We start from the raw sequence: 8,617 nt of genomic DNA, 5'->3' as shown, positions 1-8,617 counted from the left end.
TATGCATTAGTTCAATCAACTCGGGGTTGGTTAACACAGGGTTGTGCGCGTCCACGCCAAACCTAAAAAGACATGATGTGGATCATGGAAACCCTGATCGAAATGGCGAAACGGGCCGCTTTTTTCAATGTAATGGAACTCCAGGTTCTCCTGGAGAGCTATGACGAGGAGAAGGACATTATCACAAGAAACGGGAACGCTAAAACCTCTGCTACCCGGAGGCCCAAAGTCTGGCAGCGGATCGCTGACCGTGTAAATGCGTTAGTTACACGTCAAAAGCATGATCCTATTGGAGCCATGAATCTATAAATATCCCAGTTAAGCATTCTTAACGTTCCTACCACATAACCCTTTTCTTCTAAAAAAATATGTACTCCGATGGCTCCCAAGCGGTCAGCGGATCAAGTAAAAATGAAGTATAAAAACATACAAACTGGTAAGCTTTTCTAAATTTAAATAAGCCATTTTTTTTAAGCCAATCGTGAAAAGGCTGACAGTCGGCAGACTGGATCTGGCCCTCAAATTGTCTTGACCCCGGTGGAGGAGCTGTTAATAAACATACATTCAGGGCGCCCTGGCATGCAGGGGGTACCTGGAGGTACCTCCTCAGATAGGCAGGGGCCATGTGAGGGTACCCCACTGGTTGAATGTAGGTTTTTGTGTTTTCTTGTATTTTAGATTTTGTTTGCCTCCGAAGTAACACATGCAAACCGTGTGCTTGCCACAGCGCATGCTATTCCAAATGTTTCTTTTTTTGGTAATTGCTAGAAAACCTAAAAGTGACAATTCATCAACTTCACAGATCAAGATGGATTAGTGGTTGTCATGAAGCCGCCGGCTACGATCGAACATTCTCCAGTGGATGTAAGTCCGTTAGGACTATTTTATACTTCATGTTGTAAGTGCCTCTCGGCATAGTACTCAGACAATATTGCTCTTTGTATGATAGGAGGCCGATAAAAATCTTGGATGGGTCATCTGAAAGGACTGAGATGGGCTCAGCATCTCCAACATTAAAGATAAAACTACAGTTTGCAAAAAACGGAGGGCTTCGCAAATAGTGTGGAGTGAACTGAGGCCAGGTCCTCGATTGGTAGTGTTGGCTATGTAAGGCTGGAGAAAGCTATTTAAAAATATTAAAGATTTGATTCTATATCTCTCCAGCAAAAAGTCATCCGATAAGCCAAGATGTCGAGCCGATGTCTTAATAATCGCTCCCGATGGATTGCACGTACAATTTGCGCTCCGATATCAGCAGCTCTCTCATCAAAAGGGCATGCCATTGTGAACACATGAAATCTGCGGTGAACGCGGGTTCAAATACCCAAAACCGGGTTATGTTTCAAACTTAACCTGCGCAAAACCTGCTCCGACCAGGTTTGATTCAGAGCATATGTTTCTATAGTAACTAACATACCATGTTCATTTTGGAACGGAAAACCTAGGGTTACCGCAAACCCTGGGTTAACTTACCCGGTTACGTGATAAAACCGGCTTTGTGGAATACCCCACCGATCTAAACTCTATCATGCACCCAAACACGGCAGCGTTTAGGTTTCCTACCTCTGACTCCTAAATCCAGCGCAGCCACAGGCGCGTTAGGCGCGTTGAACCATTTTTGTGACACACAATGATCAAGCGTCAGGTTAGGCGCGTTACACGCGTTATCCAACGCGAGTAACGCGTTTGGTGTGGCCGTACCGTTAATGAAGTCATGAAACTACCAGCAGGGGGCGACGGTCAGAGATGGGTTTTGTGTCAACAGAGGGTACAATTTCCCAATTGTTAAAACACTGTGCGTGTTCCTAACACAACATTAATCAAACAGTGTCAAATATCCAATACAATATATTCTCTTGAACAGAAATAATTAACATATAAATTAAAAATGTTGAAAAAAAACGTACGTACATTTTTTTAATTAAAGGTCAAAATAATCAATGTGCGTTCTATTTGGTTGTTAAAACATGAACATTAAAAGGGTGAAAATGCTCACAATTTAGTGGGAAACATGGGCCTGTGCTTCATGCAACTGTAGGCTAATTTCTCCCCCCAAAAGAAGCTCAACGCCAGGGCAGGGTCAGAGCATGTAGAGGTGAATCCTATTAAAATGTATTTCTCCGGAATCTGGCGGCATTTTGGTATTTCTGGATGTGCTTTTTTCATGGAATTTCCTTTTTCCTTGTTTTCAGATTTACTTTTCAACCACTTGGCCATTTTCTAGATTTTCTATTGTCTAGCTTTCAGAGTTTAAACTTGCTCAGGGTGAAAAAAATAATTTCACCATCTCCTCTAAACCAATGTCACTAAGTCCCGCCCCCTCTCTCTCTGGAGCTCTCGTCTGGAGGCGCACACAGCTTTTGGCCGTGATAATGTGTATTAAATGATAGATTTATATGTATTATATGATATTATTTAGATATAGAGCTCCAGGACTGTAACGCCTAACCCTAACGAATGTTAACCTTCCTTAAATTAGTGTGGTTGCAAAGCCAGCCACACTTTTGGATTATTACTTTTGGATTACTACATTTTGTTTCACATACACAGTTCAGATACTGCAACCAGTGTTCGTTGTCTGTGTCCGTCCCTGTCACACAAAATGGGCGTGTTACAAGTAGTGTGATGTAGATCTGCTGCTGAATTGACACAGAGAGGACCAATCGACAGATGAATAGATCCGGGCTCTTTTCTGCAAAACATTCAGGGCGTCAGTCTTGGACACACATGCCTAACTAAGGCCGTGCACATGCGTTTCTAACCCGTTTAGCTAATCGATAGCCTAATGGGTAACACACTTGTAACACAAACATGTTTTATGAAAAAAATAAATTACGCCATCTTTTTCATAGAAAATCTACGGAAACGTGCGACTCAACTTCACTGCATCTACTCAACCCCCCATTCTGCACCTGGCTAACCAGGGGAACCAATGTGGTGAGAACAATTGAACAATTTTCTGAACTAGGTTTGCTTTCTTGTGTGGTGAATAGAATGCAATACTTTAACTTTAATATCCGTGTGAATAACTTATTTTTTACGAGTCACAAGTGAAAAACGTGCATTTGTGGATCAGTGTGGATATCATTTTACGAGGCACAAGCGAAAGGCACAACTACCAAATGTAGTTATACACCTACACGTATCTGATAGAACAGTCTGGTGTAGCCTATCCACTGCAGAAACTCTACCTGCATACTAGGGCTGTAACGATACACAAATTCACGATTCGGTTTGTATCACGATTTTTGACCCACGGTTCGATACATCCCACGATTCTTTTACATTTAAAAAGCATTTTATTTAAACAACACTTAAATACCAATTATCTTAATGTAACATTTAATAACAAATAATTTGGAACACTGAACAGATTTGAACCGAAAGAATACTATTAAAGTATAGCTAAATTAATAAAGAAATAACCAAAGATTGCAGTTGGACGATGCTTTTTGCTGATAGGCATAATAGGGCCCCTTTAACTGTTTGGTTGGTTTATTCAAATATCCTTATTAGCGCTTCTTATTAGGCTATGTAGCTTAAATAATGACATAATCAGGCCGTATAGAATGCAACATGTTTAATAGCCTAACTTTCAATGGATGAGGAAAAACATGAACGTCGCAATAACGAGGCATAGTGTTACGAGTAGCATATGTGTATGCGCGAGAATTATGAAGGTATTATTGTAGCAAAAGTCTTTAGCACCTGTAACTGCAGAATTTGAATGCGTACACTAAAGTCACAGTAAATTTGAAGTCGTATATATTTATTTTGCATGTGTACTCTAAAGTCACAAATGTGTAACAGTACATTTGTAGTCGTAAAAAAAATATTTTTTTTTTTTATACCATTGTAAACACAAAATAGGGTCTGCGAGTACACTAATCTGTGTTACAGATGCACAAATCCTTTTGCCACAATTATTGCGGCGCAGTTGGTGCAAAACACATTCGCACACCCGTGTTTCATAATCTGAGAACATGCCCAAAAGGTGTGCATTCGTAAACCCAAATTTGAAAATTTGGGTTTACGAATGCAAATTTTAAAAACTTGTAAAGGTGTACGTTAACGACATTACAACGTATTTTTTCAGAACTGACTTTTCAGCACCGACTTTTCAGAGATTTGACCACACAGGCGTAAGCTTTGAGTCACGTGAATATTGGCAGTGTTCTGACGCCACTCGTTTTGAAACTCCTGACAGTCGAATCTGAAAACGTTCCTGGGGGCCGGACCATTTAGCTCTAAACCTATTGGTTGCTCTCGGCTGACGTACATTCCAATCACATGTGCCGTTCACTGGGCTGTGCGTGATTGACAGTGCTCTGCCGATGACACAAATAACAAGCGACTTTCGCGGTTGATTTTGATTTCCATTTTCTGGAACCATGGCTGTTTCCCAAAGTGAAGGCTGCAGCCTTGCTAGGACGCGTCCTTGCTAGTCGCGTCCTATGGAGATGAGACTCTGGTTCCAGAAAATGGAAATCAAAATCAACCGCGAAATCAACCCGTCGTTATTCGTGTCATCGGCAGAGCACTGTCAATCACGAACAGCCCGGTGAACGGCACATGTGATTGGAATGTACGTCAGCCGAGAGCAACCAATAGGTTTAGAGCTAAATGGTCCCGCCCCCAGGAACGTTTTCAGATTCGACTGTCAGGAGTTTCAAAACGAGTGGCGTCAGAACACTGCCAATATTCACGTGACTCAAAGCTTGCGCTCAAATCTCTAAAAAGTCAGTGCTGAAAAGTCAGTTCTGAAAAAATGCGTTGCAATGTCGTAAACGTACACCTTTACAAGTTTTTAAAACTAAATATTCAACCTTTCAAAACGTATTTCTCAATGTATGAACACCTGTTTGCAGAATCCCATTTACAAGGTTTCAAAACCGGGCAACAATGAAATACACCGTTAGAACAGTGCCAGATTTGAAACTCTGCAAATGCGCTGGTGAAATTGTTTGAACTTTGAAAATGTGTTGCTGAAAATGATGAAGAAGATAAAATAGAACACAAAATCATGTTTACAGATGTTTGAATTTTAGTTTTATTTTTTTTCAGGTTATAATCTCTTTTTTCAGTGTTGCAAAACCTTTTTTACAAGGTGTTGAGTTTTGAAACCCAGACTTACAAGCCTTTGAAACTTTTTTTTTCAGGTTTGAATTATGGCAGGAAACTGACTCCATAGTAAATGTGTAGCAAAAGTATTCGTATCCGTAGATGACAGAGCGTCCGTGAGCGGGACAAAATAGTCCCGCCCATAATTTCCTAATCCAATGAAAATCGCCGGCAGGGATGCATTTCTCAAATTACACTGGGACCCACCGCGTGCCAGCCATGGAGCTATAAAGATCGCAGCATACTCAGCGCGGGATACGTTTCTTTCTGGAGAAGTGAAGAGGGCGTCCTACTGAACGGAGATGGGTATCCTACATTATGTTAAATGAAATGACTTAGTTCAAGTGAATTCTCCCCAAAGTATTGCATTAACATTTCTGAATTTATGTTATGGCGACCATTAAAATATATTGAAGGACATTTGCGGCATGTTAATGAAATACTTTGGGGGGAATTCACTTGAACTAAGTCATTTCATTTAACATAATGTAGGATACCCATCTCCGTTCAGTAGGACGCCCTCTTCACTACTCCAGAAAGAAACGAATGATGCGATCTTTATAGCTCCATGGCTGGCACGCGATGGGTCCCAGTCAGGGACGGATGGTATAAATGGGCTAACAGGGCAAAGCCCTCTTACAGTGAAAATAAAAAAAATATTATTAAAAACTTAGAACATATTGTTTTAAATTTTGGTAGAACCTAAAGGAGCAACAGCACCAAAAAGTGACAGAAAAACCCAGGATATATACATCTTCGTTTTTTTCCTGTGAATGGGCTAAATGTATTCAGCCCAAGCGCAGTAGCGTAAGCTTCCATTGACGTTTGATTGACAGGTGCCCTGACACGCCCCCTTCATATGCTTCCCATTTGGGCTAAATTAGTTTAGCCCAAAGTCTGACCTAGCACAGTAGCTACAGTACAGTGACCTTCGACTAATCACAGCACAGTAGCGCAAGTGCAGTATGGCGGGCGTTAGCATGAAAATGAATGAAGTGGATTATTTACTTTCTAATCGGTTTTCTTTAATGTCTTTGGAGGAAAAATTGGAAGTGAAAAGATTGGGGACACATCAACCAAACGATGTACAGATTTACTGTCAGGAGTGCGGTCAGAATATGGCCGGTAATAGTGCATTTGTAAGCGGGTCAACTACGTTTCGTATCGAAACATTTAAAAAGCTGTCTAAATAACCCAACATGACGTGACAAGTGTGTAGAGATAGTGGCCCCTCTCCAAGCTGCATTTCAGCGACAGGCAGTAACAATAAGGTTCTCTAAGGAATCGGAAATTATCTCATTTAATGTTGCATACAACATTGCCAAAGAGGAGTTGCCATTCTCAATTTAAATCCGAAATTATTCTCATGAAGAGAAATGGATTAAACATCAACCCGACGTATAGCAATGAGATGGAATGTGCACAATTCATTGCAGTAGGCTTAATGGGCGACACCTTGAAGCAAAAGACAGCTGCGGACGTCGGAAACGCCACATCTATCAGGAAGGACATGTAGGCCTATAGCCTACATGTCCTTCATGATTGACGGCGACACAGACGTCTATACCAAAGCGTGTGTGATCGTCTACAGCCGCATTTTGCGCAAAGGGAGACCAGTCAACATTTTAATTGTGTAATACTTTAAGCACAAAAAAAGTTTTATTTTGCTTAATGGTTTAGTTCGAAATGTTCAATTTCAGCTCAGTGAAGCACTTAAAACACCATATTTTCCTTTTTATTTATAATTGTGCTTCAAATAAAGACATGCCTTTCTCTACACCTTAATCTTGTTTAAAAATCATTCACATTATATGAAAGTTATGAACAGAGATATAAAGGTGACCTCATGGCGTCTGGAGCCCTGTGAAGTATTGATAAATGTAATGCATTCTTTAGCCCACCCACCCAAAATCACCACCAGCCGTCACTCTAATTTGAGAAATGCATCCCTGCCGGCGATTTTCATTGGAGTAGGAAATGATGGGCGGGACTATTTTGTCCCGCTCACGGACGCTCTGTCATCTACGGATACGAACACTTTTGCTACACATTTACCACCTAGGGGTGTTGCAAAACAACCTGCAAAAAAACCCACAGCTGAGACTTGCAGGAGCAGATTCGAGCAGTTGTAAAATGGTTTTGTGCTCGCTCATTAAAATGCTGAATTAACATAGCGTTCACAGATGTGCAACTTCTGATGCATTTGTTCAAATTTGGGTTTACGAATGCACACCTTTTGGGCATGTTCTCAGATTATGAAACACGGGTGTGCGAATGTGTTTTGCACCAACTGCGCTGCAATAATTGTAGCAAAAGTATTTGTGCACCTGTAACACAGATTAGCGTACTCGTATACCCTATTTTGTGTTTACAATGGTATAAAAAAAATATATATATTTTTTACGACTACAAATGTACTGTTACACATTTGTGACTTTAGAGTACACATGCAAAATAAATATATACGACTTCAAATTTACTGTGACTTTAGTGTACGCATTCAAATTCTGCAGTTACAGGTGCTAAAGACTTTTGCTACAATAATACCTTCATAGAGAATGGCAGTGTGCGTATGCGTGTGTGAGTGACGTCAGCGAGTGAGTGGACGAGCGAGGAGAGCGAGCGGTAGCGCGTGTGTCTAGTGAAGAAGCGAACGAGTCCGGTAGAATAAAGTACCCATCCTGTCAATAATCGGTGGCCGCTTCATTCCGACCTATAAGCATGCAAACTGCCAAATCACACAAAACAATAGAGACAGGATCACAGGCAATTTCTTTCGCGCTTGGTCCACTCTGGATAAATGTCGTTCATATCGCATATGAGGACTTCGACGGCTGTGGAGAAATGCAATCCTCCGTAGCCACGGAGAGCTGTGATCACAGAGAGGGCATCTCGTCACATATTTACGGCATCGATAGGAGGGGGCGCTGTCAGCAGACTATTATTTAGACAAATTATTAGCAAATTTATATCGGACAATTTGACCGAAGAGTTAGAAAGGGCATATCGCGCTTCTGCCTTCTCACACCGCGAGACAGGTTCGTGGCTTTGAGTATCGCGATTTTCAGTTTGATACGCGCATCGTTACAACCCTACTGCATACATATAATTAGATTACAACTCCCATCCATCCTTTTAAAGACTTGGATCCATGAATGTCTTCTGTTTTAATAAAGGAATTGAACTCATGGTATGTTGCAACATTTTCCATCCCTGGCGTCTGCCAAAATGGCACAAAATATCTTTGCCATCTGGACGGTTGTCCATCTGCTTTCCATGCCTCCTGCCCCCTGTTTGCATGCTTCTTTCTGCTGTGGTTGTGCCCAGAAATCCTTTAAAAACGTAAAATACATCCCATAATACATGTTGATGTACTAAAAGCCCTATTAACGGAATACGTAGACTACGGCAGGTTCCTATATGAAATCTAGCCCACCCTTAATTCAGATTAAATCTTAAATTCAGATACAATTTATATATAATAAATAAAATATAT

At 41.0% G+C, this 8,617-nt stretch overlaps 2 protein-coding genes across 4 annotated transcripts in view; one reads left to right on the top strand and one right to left on the bottom strand.

Moving 5' to 3' along the window:
* slc39a6 (solute carrier family 39 member 6) overlaps window positions 1–8,617 on the bottom strand; it is a 583,352-nt gene that overhangs the window by 475,669 nt on the left and 99,066 nt on the right. The gene's annotated exons all lie outside the window — the stretch shown is intronic.
* Window positions 1–8,617, top strand: part of LOC132462545 (uncharacterized) — a 570,484-nt gene that overhangs the window by 484,894 nt on the left and 76,973 nt on the right. Inside the window, exon 1 of one of the 3 annotated variants that reach the window (XM_060058111.1) lies at window positions 2,518–2,937. The exons of the other annotated variants lie outside the window; for them this stretch is intronic. The gene's annotated coding sequence lies outside the window, so the exon portion shown is untranslated. Of the gene's footprint in view, window positions 1–2,517; window positions 2,938–8,617 lie in introns of those variants that run through there. 3 annotated transcript variants of the gene reach the window in all.

This window comes from Gadus macrocephalus, chromosome 8 (genome assembly GCF_031168955.1).
Source record: "Gadus macrocephalus chromosome 8, ASM3116895v1".
NCBI classification, from domain to species: domain Eukaryota; kingdom Metazoa; phylum Chordata; class Actinopteri; order Gadiformes; family Gadidae; genus Gadus; species Gadus macrocephalus.
Note: the sequence above shows the minus strand (reverse complement) of the source record. Positions and strands in the feature narration are given on the sequence as shown.